Raw genomic sequence first — 20,824 nt, forward strand, 5'->3', positions numbered from 1 at the left:
TGTCCACCTAAACCTATCTCTGTCCATCCTACCCCCCTTTCCCAGGCCCCTCTACTAGTGCTAAAAAGGGAAATAAAAATACCTCAAAATAACATAATACACCCTATCAATCCCCTGGCCACACCCCCCTCATTTCCCCTCCAAAAATTGGGGAAAAAAACAAATGTAATCCTTATGCTACCAAAGTTACCTCCAGAAAACCCAGAAAAGAACCCAAGTTCCTATTAGTGGAGTCTGACATGGAAGATGGTGTGACCCCTCGTAGGTCCAACATATTTGCTGGTAAACCTCATATGAAGCAAATTGTTGTGAAGAATAACTATGTCAAAGATGACGTGGAAGATTCTGAGAAGGAGGAAAGTGATAAGGCTGAGGATGACATGGAGGCCACGGAGGGTTCAAAGTATTCTAAGTTGGACACCAACGCCCCTGACTCTGAGACTATGTAGGAAGACAATAAGAATACCTCCCCATTATCTACCAGTTCCCCCCCACATAAACACATCTTTGAGGAGGATGGGAGGAAGTCCGAGGGTGGTCAGAGTGTTGTTGATGGAGGTGAAAAGGAGGAGGTTGTTCAATGTGTGGGTTGCAAAGCTATCTCTGAGGATCTGAATGGTGTGAAAAAGAAGCTTGACTCTCTAGATACCAAGGTCAACAAAATTGCAAAATTTTCTCGTAAGGTCATTTATTTCTCAGCTACTGCTTTGTGCCTCTTGCATTAGGATAAAGATAACTAGGGTGGCTTGGGAGGTGACATCATGAAGGAACTATTTAAATTCCTTGCTGATGATTGGATCGGGCTACTACTCTCCCAACACTTGGGGGCTAAAAAAAATGATTAATGGGTGTTGCTTTCCTTTTTTGTTTAAGGTTTCGATTCAGGATTGGCTGGATCCTTGTTATGTTTAATTTCATTATCAGCCCTATGAGGCTTGTTAATACTCTCTTTGTTTTCTTTAGTTACTGCAGTATGAAAAATATGTGTATTTCTAGGGATAGATGGTTTAAGGTTAGTTTTTTAATGGATACTTGTTGTCTAAGACACTATATGGATGAGATTGTTATCAATCTTGGGTTATTCTATAGTTGCAGGTGGTTTATGTTTTTGATGATTAAGATAGGGATTGGCTAACTATTGTTTGGTTGATGTGTGTGTGTTGGTTATGCTCTCTCTGAGGCTTGCTTTGTATTCTAGGCCAGCCCCCTAGTTTTGGCTGCTTTATTATAAAAAACATATAGGCAATAAATATTGATATTATGTGGAATTTTTTATTTAAGAATAAGTTTGTCTAATTCAATTAACTATAAAATTTATACATATTCATAAGAAAAAATAGGAGGACATGAGGCAACTCCCCAAAGTGACACGGGCAATGCCCAAACAACTAATAAATAGCAAAAATAATAATAACCACTAAGCACAAGAGAAATACTAATGGGAGGTAGAAGGGGATCCTGGCCATCTAGTTTACCACAAACATCAATAGGTCTAGGGTGATGTTGACAACAAACCAAATCTCTTCTATCATATATTTTGTATATTATCTATCTTTGTCTTTATTCCACATTAAATAAATAGTCAAGGACAACCAAGGGAGACACTTGGAAGAATTTGGCCAACTCTACCACCATGAGTCAAAGGCCAACTACTGCCACCACTAGCTATTGACCCCATCTCAGCTAAGGGACACCAAGAGGTAGCATCTCTAGGTAGAGGTGAGGAATTTGAATGACAATATGAGACACTCAATGTACCTCACTAGTGGCCAGGCATGTGAGATCTAGGAGACCATGAATGCTAAGCTAAGAAGCTACACCCACACTGCTAGCTACAAGGTGGAGAATGACCATAGGAAGCGAAATTGTCTAAGAGGACCTTGATCATAGTGCATAGGAAACCAACCTAGTGTTCTAATAGCTCTTGAAAGTGAACAACCTCAAGAGCCACCTTGTTTTCTTGAACATGAATATGAAGCATTATGTTAGAGAAAATAGTAGCTTTCATAAAAACTAAAATAGAAGTTTCAATAGATCTGAGTAAAAATATCAACATTTTACTATTTTCATAAGGAAAATAAAATCTCCACCTTGAAAGAATTCTAAAATTGACTATACTTGAAAGGGATGTGAGGCTGATCCCACAAAAGAGCCATATGCCAAAAAAAGGTTCTAGATGAAAGGGATAGAAGAAATCATGAGTCCAACTCTAACATTGTTGAGCATGGTGATAGAACTAGAAGAGATTCTTCAAGGACTCAGGTTGTCCACAAAATAAATAATGAGGATCTAGAACACCCATATGATGAAGGTGATAACCCACAAGAAATCCTTGAAAAAGAATACATCAAGCAAAGTGGGTGAACTTAGGCTAAATAACAAGTTCTGCCAAAATATACTATGAAACCAACATTGTCAAAATGATAGAGGTGAGTGCAAATGCCACCAAAAATTTAGAGAAGAAAACATAAGAAGGTGTAGAGAAAGATATCAATATCCCACATGTGGCAAGTAATTATAGAAAGCAGTGTTGGGATACCAATGCTAGTCTTTCCACCAAGGTTTGATAGTATAAATAGAAATATTGTGTAGCATGTCTAGTGGAAGAGTTGATGAGGTAATGTCAAATGGCCCCTAGTCTAGCCAATAGAGGAAAACTTAATTTTCTTATCCTCACAAGAGTGAAGATTCATTGTAGCTCTAGAAAATGAATCATAATTAGTGTGGGTGCCCTTTTTATGAAACCTTTGGGCATGAACCCAACATAAATAAGCTAGATGGAACCCTTGAATTTTAATAAGTGGAGACCACCGAAAGTTGTGCAAATTGAAATAAAACACATCTCAAAAGAAAGAACCAAGCCACCAAAGATAGGGCTTGATGGATTCTGAGGCAAGATAGATACTTTTGGCAAAAAAAATTGCCTTTTATTTGAATTGTGTCTTTCATGATCAAAAGGGCTTTAAAGTTGATCCCTTTCGAAATAGGCCTAATGAACATAAAACTTAGTAAATGCAATGCTTAAGGAGGATTTTCTAGGCTTCATCTCTAGAAATTGCAAGCATGATCCACTTAACACAAAGAGGCAACCCTTTTCTGCTAAGTGGAAAGAAGTCCAAGACTACCAAACTCTTGTTGTATTAAAAAATTAAATGCCTCAAAATATATATGCATAATTTATATAGATTGAATTTTAAGATATATGAGCTAGTAGCAATCGGACCCCAAAACATATAAGAGAAATATATTAATATTAATGTAATATAAAATTCATAGCCAAGATATTATGTTATTATTAATATTAGTATTATATTAAAATTATTAAGATTACAAAAGTATTATATACTCTAAAAATTATTAATTAGTAAAATTTTCTTTCAATATTTGTTTAATTAAATTAACATGTTTATATTAAGTTTATGATCAAGGAAAAAAATGAGTTTTATAGGGACCCAAAATCAGAAAGTTTAGAAGCAAAATAAAATATTTAAATAAAGTTCACTAAGACAAGAAGGATACTAAACAAACACAAAAGGATAACAGCAACGAGATAAAAGTTAGCAAAAGGCCAACACCAAATAAACAAAACTAACCTAGGGACTTTTAATGTATTGGCAATCTCAGCTCCAAAGTTTTTCATCTCCTGAGCCACCTTCTTCAAATCGTAGATCTCCTGAGCTACAAAATCTTCTTTTCTTTTTAGGTCTTCTTCAAAGGGCCAAAATTCTCTTTCTAGCTTTTGCCTTTGTTAGCTTGCAAGTCCACAAACAGGGTCCCCTGCTGAGTATTTTCCAACTTATCCACCAAGGTGTTCATTGTAGTAGAAGAATTCTTCACAATTCTATGGCTTTGCTTCATGATGGAATTCATAGTTACCTGGATTTTGTCAATTTCCCCTTCTAGATGTTTTATCTTTTTCTCATTTTCCTTCTTCGTCTTATCCATGAGATCGATAGTTCTTTGAAGGCACTAGGACATTGACATCTTCTCTTCTTCAGTCAATAAAACCCTAGCAACCTTCTGAGACACCCCTTTAGCTTCCATTTCATCTAGCTTACTAGAAACAATCTTGTTCTTTATACTTAAGTCCTTAATTTCATGAAAACCCCACTTAATAATTCTAAAGTAGTCAACTGCCCTGTTTCTACCTATTAATAGTCAATATTAATATTAATATAGAAGTAGTCAACTTCCCACTTAATACATGTTTATATTAAGTTAATATTAATTGCAATATTGAATTATTATTAGTATATTAATATTTTGTAGAAGAATACATTTTAATCTTAACTTAATATAAATATGTTAATTGTGATTTTTTATTATTATTAATATCAGTAGAGTGTAATAGTATTAAGCTATTATTAGTGTTGTGTTAAGGGAACCCAATTTGGTATAGGATTAGGGTTGGGGTTTAATTTGGTTGAATTCATTTATAGTGAGGTGTAGAGTTTAATTTTATTTAGGATTTGGATTCTATTTTTTTCTAGAACTAGAGCTCAATATGTATAGAGTTAGGGTTAGCATTCAATTCAATTTTTTGTTGAACTAGTTAGGTTAGGATTGAATTTTATTTAGGGTTAGTGTTATAGTTCAACTTGGTCTAGAGTTAGGATTGAATTTTGGACTTTACTTTGGTACATAGTTATCATTCAATTTGCTTTAGTCGAAAGGTTTAATATGGTTTAATATTGTAGGGTTAGGCTTACAATTCATTTTGGTTGAGTTAAATAGAATAATAGAATTGAACTTCCATTAGTAGTGAGCATAATCTATCCATGATGAAATATAGATATCATTTCCCATTCATTTTCTATAATACTAACTTGGGTATTATTGGTGTCCTCAAATTTTGAATTGGTATCATTTCCAATGTTCAATAACTAATCTTTCTAGAGGTACCATTGATAATACATGAAGCTATCCCCTATTTCAACTATTGTTTCATTATTGTGACCAATATATATTTGGATTTCACAAAAAGGTTTGTAAAAAAATAATTCTCAATCTAGTGAAAGTAAATCCATTTGTCAAAGTCACATGTTGAAACTGATTGAAATCTTGGAAAGACTCTAAAAGTAGCTACTATTTTTATTGGATTCCATATGTCCTCACCTATAAGTTTTTGTGGTTATATATCCATGTGTTCACAACATCATTAAGTGATATAGCTTTCATATATCAAGGCCTATTCCTATATGTATAAATGAAATATATGGTATGTTTCTCAATGTCATTGTTAACATTTATGCCTACATGTTTGAATACTTCCTTATAAACATTTAAGTCAATGAACCTTCTACTTCTCTCTACTAATGGAAGTTCTAGTAGCATGTGACTTGTTTCATGGGCTCAAATATCCTTTTCTATTATCATTTATATGAGAAGCATTTTGTTAGCAATTGATGAATCATTACCATTTTGTACATTTTCAGGCTTCATTAACATTTGATAGTATGTTTTTGAGCTTCTTTCAACTTTGGCTAAATACTTTGCTATATATATTTAATTATGGCGCTACTTGTTTTGACATAATAGGTGGGCAATCCATATTCACCTTCCATAATTGAAGTATGTAATGTTTGTATTAGTTAACTCCATCATCATTTTTGGATGCCTCAAATTTCATTTCAACACTTTGTCATGGTGCATTGTAACTATATGTCATTGAAATAAATTTTTTTAAAAATATATTCATATGTATCACTTTGTGTTGTATTAGTGTTTAGATTTTAATAGAATGAAACTAGTTATGAATTATTTTCATGACACGAAAGATGCACAACCCACCACGAAGAAGACTATAGAAATGTGTTACATGGCATATCCATATTCTAACCCTAATGTAACAATATCATGGGCATGCAAGATGTATATAACATACATATGAAAATAGAAGCAACAATCCATTCTTAACTATTAAAAATCATTTTGATATATTAGATCCATCTCAATCACTTTTATTCTAGGAGGTGAACATATTATATATTTATCTCAAACATTGAGTAAACATGAGAATGCATATAAAAGCACTTCAAAATCATACATGAGCATACACATGAATACAAAGAGCACATAATTGAATATAAGTGTTGTATTCTAGGCAGGTCCTCAAATCCACAAAACACTCATAATATTTTAGAAGCATCCTATCTATCTATACATAATTGATAATATGGTTCACACACAAAAACTAATTCTGGCATATTGTTATGAGAGAAATCAATCACATTGTTTTCCAATTCTTATAGTAGAATGTATGAAAGCTTACTGACACATGAATGCACATACAAAATCTTAGATGAGACAAAAGATAATTACAGGAGGATACATGGGTATTAACCCCTACACTTTTACTTAATATCTAAACAAAGAATTTAATATCATTTTAGATCACTGCTATGATGATCTAAACATTTTAGATCACCACTATGATTATCTAAACAAACAATTTAATGTAATTTTAGATCACCACTATGATGATCTAAACAAAGAATTTAATGTCATTTTAGAGACCCAAAACAGGAGCCTCCCACCCATGGAGCTATTAGAAGCAAATTTTAGTCGCGGACATGCAATCTCTGACGTATATATAAACCAGTGATAATAACCAGTGATTTCCCTCCCCTTAAATAGCAATGTCTGATGTATATATAAAAATCTCATGAAAAGAGATGCAAAGTTTCTTGCATGAGTTTTTAATCGACATCCTTGCAAAATGCATGCACGCCATTTTTATCACGGACAAAGCTTAAAATTTTCTCTTTACTTGCATACAAACGTGGACTCTTGCTTTAGTTTTCGTTAGTGAAACTTGAGTTTGACTTGTCTTATTTAGTTTCTAAAATAACTTTTTTTAAGTTCACGCTCCATAATTTTCTTTAGTTTTGTTTTAGTTTAATGTAACTACTACTTAAAATTAAATTTCCTTTTATGTTTAGTCTTTCCTTATTAATATGGGAAGATTTTCCATGGGCTTTTACTTCTATATTAAGTTTAAATATTTTAATAGAAACCCTTTTTTTTTAAAGTTTTGTTTCTTTTTCTATTTACTTTTTCTTTCTAAAATAAGTCATTGTTTTTTAAAGGATATTTAATAAATTCATAGTAAATGAGATTTAATATAGAATTTTAAATTTATAAATATAATTTCTCAAATACATTTTTTATTAAGTTTTGAAAAGTTAAAAATATAATATGTTTTAATAAAAGTTTTATAATAATAATATATATATTAAAAATTTATTTAATTGTTTTTTAAAATTAAACAAAAATCATTTAATAAAGAAGTATAAATTAATTTGTAATATATGGAATAGGGTTGTGACATGGCTACGATTCATAATTACATAATATCAATTTTCTCAATTGCAAGGGGTATTAGGAGTCTTGAATCCAATCTTAGGAGGAGCTCCCTGTGGAAAGGAAAGAAAGATGATAATGAAAATACCCCTTTGTTAGCATGGGATAAGATTTGTTCATTCAAAATTTTAAGTGGCCAAAGAGTTCACAATCTAGAAGATAGAAGCTTAGCATTAGACGTTAAACTAGTTGGAAAGGTTTTCATGAATCAGAATTCTAATATGTTTCCATAATCACTTCAAAATGCTTAAACTTAAACTTAGCTGAAATAATAATCATAGTTTCCAATCCCCCACCTAGATCCCAGATGTGGAATTTTATGATGAAATGTAATATCTTTCTCCCTCATCTAACATGGGTAATACACGATGTGCAAAAAGATCTATTCTACGAGGACTCTTAGAATGGATATCCTCCGTTAGATAGGGGATAGATCCTCTAGAAATAAAACTTCTGTTAAAACAAATTTGGGGTGATAAATTTTGTAACTAATAAATTTTGTAACTACATTTGAGTTCAAGATAATGATGACATTAAAAAGGTCCTTTCGAAGGACTTATCCGAGTTATCCATCCCCTTTGACCAAATGAATCTTCTAGATAAAGAACTAAAACAATGATCAATCTATTATAAGAACATGGAAGATAGTCTAATTTGGTCTCCTTCACCAATAGGCCAGTATTTAGTCAAACAAGGATATGAAATCATTAAGAACCAGCAGCCTTTCGTTCATAAAAGATGTTTCACTTTCTGCTAGATGGATGAAGTTCTCCTTAAAGAAGGCGCTTTTGCATGGCTGGCTCTTAGAGGTAAGATCTTAACCAACGATAGACTATCGGGAATTGGTGTCCTACAACCATTTGACTGTATCCTTTATGGTGCTGAAGCAGATATAAGAGACTATTTACCTCCAAATGAAACTCGATTGGTATGCATCATTGCAAATATACATAGAGAAGCTATTTGAATCCTAGCCAATGGTTCATAAGAAATCCTTCTTTTCTTGCCTTTGGAAAGTTGCCCTGTCAATTTTCATTTGAAATTTGGTGGGAATGAAATAAATGAATCTCTAGAAAGGAAGAAAATTTGTATCAACGGATTCTTAGTAATATTGAAATGTCAATATATGGGGTTTGCTTCTTTAGTCAAAAATATAAAATAAATATTTAAATGTCAATTTTAGAAATAGTAAAAGCTTATATTCACAAGAATAAGAAACTTGATTCTTGTTATACATCTTAGGATTCAGAAGTGCTAAACGAATAGAAGCAAATTTCACTTGATTTCAAAGAAATCTTACTAAATAACATGGAAAACTCAAGATTAAAAATTCATAAACCTCAATTTCGATGGAGCCTCTAAGGAAAGCTTAGGTGTATTAGGTATTGGTTCTGTTAAGCATAATCATAGCTCGATCTGGTAATTGAAGGAATTTCTTCACATATTCCTATTGCTACTATCAATATTGTAGAAGTAAGAGCTCTCCTTGAAGGCATTAAACTATAGTACAAATGAAAGTAGAAAATCTTTTGATAGAGGGTGACTCATTCAATACCATCTCAGCTTTAAAGAAGCTGGAAGTTACAAACTAGAAAATTAGATACAACCTACAAGAAGGTTCAAATCTCCTACCAAATTATGCACTATTATAGAGAAGGAAACAACTTAGTAGACTACTTGAAAAATAAGGGTTTTTTATGCCAGTGTGATGAAAATATTCTTACTAATGCAGACATCAGTGCTGACCAAGTGTTCAGTGCAATCTCTCAAGAGGATTCCAATTAGGAGGAATATTTTTTATTGCTAACTCTTTCTCTCATTGTGTAGTGATAAAAATGCCTTTAGATTTGGGACAAACAATATTGGGAAGTACCAAGAGGAAGAAAATCTAGATGGACTACTTTGTGAACTTCGTATGGATCATTATCATATGTTTGGTGCAACATGTCTTTTTTTCTTTCATTTCCATGACCTACTTGGGCTACCTTTGATCTAAGAGTAAGTCACTTAAGACAAGAAAAAAATATCATGAAGAAAATGTGGAGAAAGTAATCAAGTGCCTCAAGCTATGTGTCCCATCAAAATATGGACTAATTTGTTTTGCTAGGAAATCTTGGATTCTAGTGGATATATACAATGTGGACTACAAGAGAGCTAGGCATTTTGAGGTGGTTCTCTCTATGTTTAGAAATATACAAAAAAATGATAAGATAAGAATGGTTCTCAAAATGGGGCCTTCTAGTGAACGTGGCTCAAATTTTGAGTGTGACTATGTAGTTGAATCTAGCCCTTGCAATTGTGACTGAACTAGATGATCTCATTGTTGGAGTTTACATCATTGAGGTACTTTGTAATTACTGATAGCATCAAAGACTATACTCATACCAGTCAAGTACTACACGAGATCGACCTACAAGCATATGATGGGCAATATTAGAGAGTTGGCTTAGGTTTATATTGATTCTTTTGCACTCGGGGATGGAGATCAAGCAACTCCTCAAGGGTCCTTGATTTTGTAGGGCATGATCTATAACGCCATAGATGCTGTGTTTGATGATAGGGAGGTATGCCCCAAAACAAGAGGTAAAGAAAGGGGAAAAGTAATTAACAATGCTAGTTTGTGATCCAAGCCTTGGCTCTTCCAACATGCAGAGACTACACTTTAGAAAGGAGAGAGTACTATCACAAGCATACAAGGTGTTTTTATTGAGAGGGAAATCTTTTTTTACCATTAACTATTCATTGGTGGTTCAAATGGGCGATTGGATGGGTAATGCCTCCCAAGGTTTCTTAAGACTACCCAGGGAGAAGCTACCAGAGAAATTACCATGAAATGTGTTAGGAAGTAAAGTTTACCTTTAATAAATCAAGTTAGGTTAGCTAGTTAGATGGGTAGTTCACTCCCATAAGTTAGTTTTGTATGGGAAATAATGGCTTTATAAAGCCCATACATTTATTTTAACGATTGAACCGTATGATGATAATATGTTACCTCTTTATTTTTGCATTGTAAATGTTTATATAAATCTTTTGTTGTTGTTGCTTACATTAATGCTTCACATTGGTATTAGAGCACTAAAAGAAAAATTGGCCTATGAATGAATGGAAGGGAAATGAGAATAGTGAATGAGGGCCTTACTTCTTGTGTGTAGTAAGAAGGCAATCTTATAACAAGTGTAACATGAGAAAGTTGTAGTTGTGACTAGATCGGTTGTCGTGAAATTTTCAGAATATGTTTAAAGGCATCTAAAAATAGAGGACAATTAATGCTACAACGTGGAAGCATGAAAAATAATAGAGTTTCATTTGATCAAGGAAAAATTAGAATCATAATTATTTTTTTGTTTTTAAAATAAATAAAAAAATCATTTAATAAAGAAGTATAAATTAGTTTGTAATATATGGAAAAGGGTTGTGACATGGCTTTGATTCATAATTGCATAATATCTATTTTCTCAATTGCAAAGGGGGTTTTGGGAGTCTTGAATCCAATCTCGGGAGCTCCCTATGGAAAGGAAAGAAAGATGATAACAAGAATACCTCTTTGTTAGCATGGGACAAGATTTGTTCATCCAAAATTTTAGGTGGCACAAGAGTTCACAATCTAGAAGATAGAAGCTTAGGATTAGGTGTTAAACTGGTTCGAAAGGTTTTCATGAATCAGAATTCTAATATGTTTACATAATCACATAAAAATGCTTAAACTTAAACTTGGTTGAAATAATATTCAAAGTTTCCAATCCCCCACCTAGATACTAGATGCGGAATTTTATGATGAAATGTAAAAATATCTTTCTCCCTCATTTAACATGGGTAATACATGATGAGAAAAAAGATCTATTCTACGAGGACTCTTAGAATGGATATCCTCGTATAGATAAGGGTATAGATCCTCAAGAAATAAAACTTTTGCTAAAACAAATCTAGGGTGATAAATTATGTAACTACATTTGAGTTCAAGATAATGATGACATTAAAAAGGTCCTTTGGAAGGACTAATCGGAGCTATCCATCCCATTGGCCAAATGAATCTTCTAGATAAAGAACTAAAACAATTATCAATCTATTATAAGAGCATGGAAGAGAGTCTAATTTGGTCTCCTTCACCAATAGGCCAGTATTCAGTCAAACAAAGATATGAAATCATTAAGCACTAGCAGCCTTTCATTCATAAATAAATTTTCACTTTCTGCTAGATGGATGAAGTTCTCCTTAAAGAAGGTGCTTTTGCATGGCTGGCTCTTAGAGGTAAGATCTTAACCAATGATAAACTATCGAGAATTGGTTTCTTACAACCATTTGGTTGTGTCCTTTATGGTTCTGAAGCAGAGATAAGAGACTATTTAGTATTAAAGTATCCATTCTCCCACTCATGTTGGACATGTTAGGGTTTCAAGCAGATCCGAAGCAAATATGAACTAACAATTATATGCAGATTTAAATACAAAAGATAAAGAAATAAAATAGGACACAGATAACACAAAGATTTAACGTGGTTCACCCAGAATGGGTTACGTCCACCATACACAGTCGTCCAATCTTTCTTATTATCCAGCAAAAACAGTACATCAACCTTACAATGCCTTAAGCATCCCAGCCGCTTATAACATGCATTTTTAGGGCAACAAAACAAAGTCGGCCTTTTTTAGGGTTTTATAACAATGTCAGTTTTCATCAACAAAAAAATAGCAAAAAAAATTTTCTCGGGGGCTGCCACCCTCGAACCCCTGCCCGGGGCTCGGCCCAGCCCCGAACCCCGACGAGAATACATGCTGAGTGTACAGTACTTTGCTGATCAGTCGACATATTTCAACAATCTCCCACTTGGAGACTGAAACTACATGACACCACTGTACATGCAACATCTGCTGGATAAAACACTAGGACTTGACTGGTATAAATTCCACAATTATCAATCAAGAAGACCAACAGAAACTGATGAAGAAATCAGCTTCTCCTGTGAAACTGCCTTTGTGAACATATCGGCAGGATTCTCACTTGTGTGAATCTTCTCAAGCCGTAACTGACCCTCCTCCAAAATAGTCTGGATGAAGTGGTACCTGAGTTGAATGTGTTTTGTCCTTGAATGAAAAGCAAAGTTCTTCGCAAGATGAATGGCACTCTGGCTATCAGTATACAATGGGATATCCTCTTGTGTCTGACCCAATTCCTTCAGAAAACATTGCAACCAAATCATCTCTTTGCTAGCTTCTGTAGCAACAACATACTCAGCTTCAGTGGTTGAAAGTGCAACAACCTTTTGCAACCTAGAAATCCAACTGACTGCAGTTCCCCCTATAGTAAAAACATACCCTGTAGTACTCCTCCATGAATCAATATCACCCGCCAGATCAGAGTCAACAAATCCACTTAGAGCAGCAGTAGATCCTTTGAAACACAATGCCTTCATAGTAGTTCCTTTCAAATACTGAAGAATCCATTTCACAGCATTCCAATGTTCCATACCTGGATTACTCATAAACCTGCTCACAACTCCTACTGCATGTGCAATATCTGGCCTTGTGCATACCATTGCATACATCAGACTGCCAACAACTGATGAATACGAGATGTTAGACATTTTATTAACCTCTTCCTGTGCCTTTGGGCACATCTCCTTAGTCAATTTGAAATGACTAGCCAAAGGTGTACTAATTGCTTTTGCATCCTGCATGTTAAATCTTTTCAACACCTTCTTTATATACTCACTTTGGGACAAATTCAAGGTTGTATTTTTCCTGTCCCATATAATCCTCATACCGAGAATTTGCTTAGCTGCACCCAAATCCTTCATAGCAAATGACCTGGCTAATTTCTGTTTAAGATCATTTATATGTTGCATGTTAGACCTAGCAACAAGCATGTCATCAACATAAAGCAACAGGATAATATAACTGCCATTATCAAATCTCTTAAAATATACACAATGATCAGAATGACATCTATGATAACCGTGTTCAACCATGAAACTATCAAATTTTAAATACCATTGTCAAGGTGCTTGCTTTAGGTCATATAGACTTTTCTTCAACCTGCACACCAAGTTCTCCTTACCTTTGACCTCATATCCCTGTGGTTGCAACATGTAAATTTCCTCCTCCAAATCTCCATGGAGAAAAGTTGTTTTGACATCTAATTGTTCAAGATGTAAATCATCTGCAGCCACAAGACTAAGTACAGTTCTAATTGAAGTCATTTTTACAACTGGAGAAAATATTTCATCATAATCTATACCCTTTTTCTGTGCAAAACCTTTTACCACAAGTCTATCTTTATATCTTTTCTGACCTCCTTCCTCCTCCTTCAGCCGATAAACCCATTTGTTAGGCAAGGCTCTTTTTTCTGCAGGTAAAGGGACTAAGTCCCAAGTCTTGTTTTTCATCAAGAAGTCCATCTCCTCTTTCATGCCTAGCTCCCATTGTTGTTTGGCATCTACCTGCATTGCTTCTTCATATTCTTCTGGTTCACCAGAATCCGTTAATAAAATAGAATACAAAGAAGGAGAAAATCTTTCAGGGGGTCTACTTGTCCTCATAGAACGTCTAACACTTGCAGGAGTTTGTGGGACAATCTGTTGTTGCTGAGCATCAGGTACTTATGGCATTTCATTTTCAAGAATCTCATCCAACACCACATATTCTTGTTTGTCTTGTTCATGCTTCTTTTCCTGCATCTATTCTTTATACATAACCTTCTCATTGAATATAACATCTCTACTTCTAATTATTTTCTTATTTTCAAAATCCCATAACCGATAGCCATATTCATCTATCCCATATCCAATGAAGGTACATTTCTGAGATTTGCATCAAGCTTGGTTCTGTTTTCTTTATCAACATGGACAAAAGCTTCGCAACCAAAAGTTTTTAAAAAAGAATAATTTACCTTTTTACCAGTCCATGCCTCCTCTGGAATACCACCATCCAAAGGGGTTGAAGGTCCTCTATTTATCAAATAGACAACAGTATGTACAGCATCTGCCCAAAAATGTAAGGGCAATCCAACATGCAATCTTATGCTCCTCGCATGTTCCATCATGGTCCTATTCATTCTCTCTAACACACCATTTTCCTGTGGAGTTCCTAGAACTGTCTTTTGCTTTCGAATCCCATTTAAGGAACAGTAATCTTCAAATGCTTTGCTGCAATACTCACCTCCATTATCCGATCTGAGACACTTCAACTTTTTTCTTGTCTCATTCTCAACCAAAGCTTTCCATTTCTTAAAAGTTTCAAAAACATCTGATTTTTGTTTTAGGAAATATACCCATGTTTTTCTGGTTGAGTCATCAATAAAAATAACATAATAACAAGAGCCACCAAGAGATGATACCTGAGTCAGTCCCCATACATCTGAATGTACAAGCTCTAACTTCTCACTCTTCTTCTCTTTCCCAACCTTGAGAAATCTGACTCTTTTCTGTTTACCATAAACACAGTTTTCACAGAACTCTAAATCAATCTTCTTTAGTCCTGGCAATAGATTTTTAGAGTGAAGGATTTTCATCCCTTTCTCACTCATGTGCCCAAGCCTATGGTGCCACATTATCGAATCTGTTCTTGCAACATTTATTGTTGTTGTCCCTGCAGTAACTTTATCTGTAACAGCTAAGGTAGAGTAAGTGTTACCAGTACACAGATATAATGTGCCTACCTTCACACCTTTAGCTACTACTAATGATCCTTTAGTGACCTTCCACATACTGTCTGAGAAGGTAACTATGCAACCTTCACTACCTAGTTGCCCTGCAGAAATTAAATTTCTTCTTAAATTAGGAACATGTCTTACCTCCTGCAGAAACCAGTCATTACCATTCTGCAACTTGATCTTTATCTTTCCTTTTCCAACAATTTGACAGGGCTCATCATCACCCAAATATACCTGTCCAAAATCACCTTGAACATAATCTAGAAAATATTTTCTATGGGGTGTAGCATGAAATGAAGCCCCAGAATCTATTACCCAGGAATCATTAACATTATCCAAACATAAGATTAAAGCATCTTGTAAAGTATTACTTGCAATATTAGCTTCCTTACTGTCATTTTCATTTTTGTCTCCTTCTTTGTTTTTCCGAGACCAACAGTCTTTCTTTAGATGACTAGGCTTTCCGCAGTACCAGCAATCTTTCTTTCCTCTAGATTGAGAGCGTCCTTTCTTTGACTTCCCTTGTGACTTCTCATTCCCAAGGCCTTTTCCTCTTTCCTTTGATCTTCCTCTGTTCTCCACATTCAAAACACTACCCGATGATGTTGGAGTCTCACCTGTGCTTTTCCTTCGCATTTCCTCGCTTAGGATAACACCAACAATATCATCAAATACCAAAGTATTTTTACCAAAGACAGAGTTACTTACAGCCATAACCAAGCTATTCCAGCTTTCTGGCAAAGAACATAAAATTAAGAGAGCCCAACCTCTTCTGCAAAGGTAATTTTTACCGAAGACAATTGACTGGTAATTGTATTAAATTCATTTAAGTGCTCCGCTACAGATCCTCCCTCACTCATTTTCAAGTTAAACAAATGCTTCATAAGAAATACCTTATTTGAAGCCGAGGGTTTCTCATACAACTTAGCCAATGTTGCCATCAAATCTACAGTCATTTTTTCTTTCGTTATATTGAATGCTACAGATGACGCAAGGCACAATCGAATGGATCCTAGTGCCTTTCTATCTAAAATGTCCCACTCTTCATCTGATATTGTGGTCGGTTTCTTTGCTTTTCCTTCCAATGGCCACCACAAATCCTTTTGATACAGGTAATCCTCCATTTGCATTTTCCATAACTGATAATTCTGGCTGTTAAACTTTTCGACCTTGAATTTGGAATCCTACATTGCTCCCACTCAAATCTGAAAGTCCTGCCAATTTACAGAAAACCTCGCTCTGATACTAATTGTTAGGGTTTCAAGCAGATCCGAAGCAAATATGAACTAACAATTATATGCAGATTTAAATACAAAAGATAAAGAAATAAAACAGGACACAGATAACACAAAGATTTAACATGGTTCACCCAGAATGGGTTAAGTCCACCATACACAACCGTCCAATCTTTCTTATTATCTAGCAAAAATAGTACATCAACCTTACAATGCCTTAAGCATCCCAGCCACTTATAACATGTGTTTTTAGGGCAACAAAACAAAGTCGGCCTTTTTTAGGGTTTTATAACAATGTCGGTTTTCATCAACAAAAAACAGCAAAAAAAATTTTCTTGGGGGCTGCCGCCCCCGAACCCCTGCTCGGGGCCCGGCCCGGCCTTGGACCCCGGTGAGAATACGTGCTAAGTGTACAGTACTTTGCTGATCAGTCGCCATATTTCAACAGGACATGACTCCAAATGAAACTCAATGGTGTCGCCTTGTCAATTTTTATTTGAAAATTTGGTGGGAATGATATAAATGAATCTCTAGAAAGGAAGAAAATTTGTATCAACCAATTCTTAGTAATATTGAAATTTCAATATATGGGGTTCACCTCTTTTGCAAAAAAAAAAAAAAATTGAAATGTCAATTTTAGAAGTAGTAAAAGCCTATATTCACAAGAATAAGAAACTTGATTCTTTTTATACTCTTAGGATCAAGAATAAGAAACTTGATTCTTTTTATACTCTTAGGATTCGGATGTGCTAAAGGAATAGAAGCAAATTTCACCTTCATAAAACTGAATTTTAATGGAGCCTCTAAGGAAAGCTTGGGTGTATTAGGTATTGGTTTTGTTAATCATAATCACAGCCTGGGTCTGGTAATTGCACGAATTTTTTCACATATATATTGTAGAAGTAAGAGCTCTCCTTGAAGGCATTTAACTGCTAGTACAAATGATAGTAGAAAACCTTTTGATAGAGGATGAGTCATTCAATACCATCTCATCTTTAAAGAAGCTGGAAGTTACAAACTAGAAAATTAGATACATCCTACAGGAAGGTTCAGACCTCCTACAAAATTATGCACTATTATAGAGAAGGAAACAACTTGGTAGACTACTTGGAAAATAAGGGTTTTTTATGTCTGTATGATGGAAATATTCTTACTATTACAGACGTTAGTGCTGACCAAGTGTTCAATGAAATCGCTCAAGAGGATTCCAATTAGGAGGAATATGTTTTATTGCTAACTCTTTCTCTCATTGTGAAGTCATAAAAATGCCTTTAGATTTGGGACAACCAATATTGGGAAGGACAAGGAGGAAGAAAATCTAGATGGACTACTCCATGAACTTTATATGGATCATTATCATATGTCTCGTGCAACGTCTTTTTTGCTTCATTTCCATGACCTACTTGGGCTAAATTTGACTTGAGAGTAAGTCACTTAAGACAAGACAAAAATATCATGAAGAAAATGTGGAGAAAGTAATCAAGTGCTTCAAGCTATGTGTCCCATCAAAATATGGACTAATTTGTTTTGCTAGGAAATCTTGGATTCTAGTGGATATGTGCAATATGGACTACAAGAGAGCTAGGCATTTTGAGGTGGTTATCTCTATGTTTAGAAATATAAAAAAAAAACTGATAAGATGAGAATGGTTCTCAAAACCAGGCCTCTAGTGAACATGGCTCAAATTTCGAGTGTGACTATGTACTTGAATCTAGCCCTTGCAATTGTGACTGAACTAGACGATCTCATTGTTGGAGTTTAGATCATTGAAGAATTTTTTAACTACTAGTAGAATCAAAGATTATACTCATACCAATCAAGGATTACACAAGATCAACCTACAAGCATATGGTGGGCAATATTAGAGAGTTGGCTTAGGCTTATATTGATTCTTTTGCACCCAGGGATGGAGATCAAGCAATTCCTCACAGCTCCCTAAGTTTGTAGGGAGCATGATCTATAATGCCATAGATGGTGTGTTTAATGATAGGGAGGTATGCCCCACAAGAAGAGGTTTAAAGAAAGGGGAAAATTAATTAATAGTTCTAGTTGGTGATCCAAGCCTTAGCTCTTCCAACATGCAGAGACTACACTTTAGAAAGGAGAGAGTACTATCACAAGCATACAAGGTGATTTTATTGAGAGGGAATTCTCATTTTACCATTACCTATTTAATGGTGGTTCAAATGGGCGATTGGATGGCTAATGCCTCCCAAGGTTTCTTAAGATTAATGAGGGAGAAACTAATAGAGAAATTACCATGAAATGTGTTATGAAGTAAAGTTTACATTTAATAAATCAAGTTAGGCTAGCTAGTTGGCTGGGTAGTTCACTCCCGTAAGTTAGTTTTGTATGGGAAATAATGGCTTTATAAAGCCAATACATTTATTGTAACGATTGAACCATATGATGATAATATGTTACCTCTTTTTTATTGCAATGTAAATCTTTATATTATTCTTCTATTGTTGTTGCTTACATTACTACTTTACATTGGTATTAGAGCATTTAAAAAAAATTGGCCTATGAATGAATGGAAGGGAAATGAGAATAGTGAATGAGGGCCTTACTTCTTGTGTGTGGTAAGAAGGCGGTCTTATAACAAGTGTAACATGAGAAAGTTGCAGTTTGTGACTAAATCAGATGTCGTGAAATTTCCAGCATATGTTTAAAGGCATCTAAAAAATAGAGGACAATTAATGCTACAACGTGGAAGAATAAAAAATAATAGAGTTTCATTTGATGAAGGAAATTTAGAATCATAATTATTTTTTTATTTCATCAAATCAAGGTATGTGCTTGTCGTCTCTCTGCTATTAGGAAGCTTAATATTAACTTTTCTATTAAATAAAAATGGAGTGATAAATGATTTGATTTAATATAGAAAAATCATGTATTATTCTAAAGTTTGAAGGTCATGAATTTCATACATGCCAAGTTAAAGTGTAATTAATTGCCAATGAAACTAGAGGAGAAAAGTGTAATTTTGCAATGTGTAATCAAGATGACTATGAAGATGTATAAATTCTCTAATAAATTAAAGGGTACTATTGGAGGTTGGAGAAAATGGAGGCTGGAGGATATTTGTTATCCTTTACTAGCTTCTCATTCAGGGATGATGCATTGCATGAGAATTATCTTTTATCACTAGCTCTTTCAGGAGCAAGAAGGGCATGTAGTGGCATGTTAGTTCATAGATTGTTGAATCCACAAAATTCATGAGTCATTGGTCTATGGACAGTTGGAATCCACAAACTAATTATGGACAGTTGTGTGTTGGATGATTAGCATATTTACCCAAAGATGAGGAGTTTGGGTTGATCCTGTTGCAGAGTTGCAAATTCTCTTACCTAGACCAATACATTTAGGTTGATGTTGATGAAGAGTTGGAGATTCAAGACATTTTCCTAGACCAAGAAGTTTAGGTTGATGTTGATGTTGATGAAGAGTTGGAAATTCCAAACATTTGGCTAGATTGGGAAGTTTAGGCTAATGTTGATTTCGTTTTTTCTTTTTTTACTTCATAATGTAAACCTTCAAAGGGGGTTGTTATGAATAAGGTTTATGTTAAATGATCTTTTGTTTGTAGTTTTCTTCTTTTTCATACAGTAAACCTTAAAGAGTGTTGTTAGAAAATAAAGTTTACATTTAGTAAATCAAGTTAGGTTAGTAAGCTGGTTGGGTAGTTCACTCACGTAAGTTAGTTTTATAGGAGAAATAATGACTTTATAAAACCATTGAATGTAATGATTGAACCGTATGATAATTACTTCTTTATTTTTGCAATTTAAATGTTTATATTATTCTTCTGTTGTCGTTGCTTACATTGCTGCTTTACAGAAATGCATGTGATCCAGGACATGCTTGTTCCTCGACAAAAAGGTGCAGATGTATTTCAATTTCAGCACTGTGAGATGGAGATCTATCCTATTTGACCTTTTCTTTATCATCCTTCAAACTCCCTATGAAGACGATGATTTATTCAAAGCCTGGTTTCGAGATGGAACACTTGCAAGGTGACACAGAATATGCTGAGATGAACTTAAGTGTTGAAATTACTTATGCGCTAGGTCTTGTTTTGCATGGCGAAGCATGTGATGGGCAGCTATAGTACGAAGAAGGGAGAATTGGCTATTTGAGCATCATGGTTATCAACCACAATATGAACCTTCAAATTTTAATAAGAGAGATATTCGGTGCATGTTTGTTACTTCTCTCTACCACTGTTGTAGTAACAAGTTCAGAGATTCAGGAACTTCCTTGAGCATCTACTATAAAAGTAAGTTGGAAGTAATCGAAGATGGAGATTAAGAAGTTGAGGGAAAACATTTTGAGACTGGATATGCTGATTTAGTTTAATCTATGAAAAGGAACTTGATGTAGAAAACAAGACATCATTTTCGGAGCAACCATAAGTGATCAAACTTGAAGACTTAAGCATGCGTAAGTGAGGGGGTTGTCAATAAATTTCAACTGTTGCAAGAGAAATGTATAGTTATGGCTTGGGATTTGGAAGGAAATCATATAAATAATATGCAAGCTAAGTCGAAATATCTGATGTTTATTAACGTTGCCATTAG

At 34.4% G+C, this 20,824-nt stretch overlaps 1 pseudogene; it reads left to right on the forward strand.

The window, feature by feature from the left end:
* The first annotated feature begins 239 nt into the window (after positions 1-239).
* On the forward strand, positions 240-18,470 carry LOC131037102 (delta(24)-sterol reductase-like; annotated as a pseudogene).
* The last annotated feature ends 2,354 nt before the right edge of the window (positions 18,471-20,824 follow it).

Source organism: Cryptomeria japonica, chromosome 2 (genome assembly GCF_030272615.1).
Source record: "Cryptomeria japonica chromosome 2, Sugi_1.0, whole genome shotgun sequence".
NCBI lineage: Eukaryota > Viridiplantae > Streptophyta > Pinopsida > Cupressales > Cupressaceae > Cryptomeria > Cryptomeria japonica.